The sequence below is a fragment of the Colletotrichum graminicola genome, assembly GCF_000149035.1.
Source record: "Colletotrichum graminicola M1.001 genomic scaffold supercont1.227, whole genome shotgun sequence".
In the NCBI taxonomy this organism is placed as follows: Eukaryota; Fungi; Ascomycota; class Sordariomycetes; order Glomerellales; family Glomerellaceae; genus Colletotrichum; species Colletotrichum graminicola.
Window position 1 is genome coordinate 1,980 of NW_007361231.1, and position 1,979 is coordinate 3,958.

The following is a 1,979-nucleotide window of genomic DNA, read 5'->3' on the forward strand; positions in this document are numbered from 1 at the left end:
TCGTAACATGTAGTGAGTCGCCAGGGCAACCTTTGTATTTCGTTGGAACCGGTTCCCGCCATCTGTGGTGGAACAGTAGCCCTAAACCTTTTGAGATATGGCTTGTCGTATACGCCTGGGCCCTCTACTTTGAGCGCGAAGTCTGGAAAATTCTTATTAGTTTTATTCCTACTTATAGAGATACTAGTTAATTATCTAATAAAATTACTATAGTAATAAAGAATCCTTATAAGTTACCTTAACTAATTAGATCTAAAGCTTTATATTATAGTAATATATTATAAGGTAGTTATAAAAAATAAGGTCTAGTAAGTACCTCTTAGTACTAGTATTAGGCTAAAAGATTCTTATAGTAAATAGTATTTATAGCTAGGCTAAAAAATAACCTAAGGTAGCTATAGTAGTTACTAATACTACTACTACTTATATTTAAGTAGTTATAGTATAAAAAAAAGCTATTATTAGCTTTTTTATATTTAATATTAGTAAAAATAGTATAGCTATAGTTAACTATAGGCTTTTTTACTACCTCTACTTACTAAAGTTATTTTATAACTAGGCTATACTTATTAAGTCCTAGTGTTTTTATAATTATCTTACTATTAACTTTAACTTTACTTATTAAGTAGCTATAGTTATAGTACTAGCCTCCTTAGTAAGGTACTAACTTAGGGGACTTATATTTCTTACCTAACCTTAGGCTAAAGGTAGTAAATATTATGTCTACTTTAAGGGTAAGTATATATCTTATTCTTATTAGCCTTAGGCGTAATAACTTATACTATCTAGGAATTAGCTTAGTATAGTAAAAAACTATAATTTAGGTAGGCCTACTAGTAAGATAGTATTATAGCCTAGTAGGCCTATAATTTTTTATTTTTTACTTTTTAACTTAGACTATATAATTATAGTAGCTTTTACTTACTTTAAAAATTATAAGTCTAAAGAGATACCTCCTTTTTACTTAAGTATATTACTTATTATGATATTTTTATTTAGGGGTAGTTATTAAGAAGGCTTTTTTTAAGAAGTAAGTAGTATCTACTTAGTTAGGTTCTTTTTTAGTATAACTAGGTTTTTAGATAACTAAGAGCTTTATAAGTTACTATAAGGTAGTTAGATATCTTTTACTTTACTATATAGTCTTAATAAAAGTAATAAGTTAATTCTTATATCTTTAATAATCTTTTTTACTATATAAATAGTGCTTTTAATTTAAAAAAGATTATTAGCCTAGCTAATATATAACTAAAAGCCTTATTACTAGTTATTACTAAAGTAGTATAATATATCTTTATTAAACTTTATAGTTATAAAGGATTATATATTATTATAAAGACTTAAAGGTAGCTACTAAGTAACCTTATAGGTTAGATTTTACTAAAGCTATATATAGAACTCCTAAGCTTAAAGATTTACTTAGGTTAAAGTGTTCTTAGTATACTATATCTCTAAGCCTATTACTTTTATTAAGGTATATATATTTCTTTACTATAAAGTAGTAAAAAAAGAAACTTAATAGAAATAATAAAAATAGTAAGAATAATAAAATAGTATAAATTAAAATAGTTATACTACTACTTTATATAGCCTTCTTAGTAGCTATTATAGTTTTAATAAGAAAAAGCTAGGCTATAGTAATATTATAAAGTAATATAATATAAAAGTAAAGCGTAATAGTAAAGTAGTAAAGTAAGATAAATAATAATAAGGGGCTAAATAGATAATATAGGATAAGATAAGTAATAAATAAGAGGTGTATTTATAGTTAAACTTTTCTTTATAAAAGGTTACTTACTAAAGGGATATATACCTAGGGTATATATAACGTATTATATATATATTAAGTATCTAGTCCTTACTATCTATTTGTCTCCTAACTATAGGTACTTACTACCTTGTCTTATAATAATTACCTCTTATAAAGTAATAAGGCTTATATATATAGACGTAAATTACTAGGCCTTTACTAACTATAG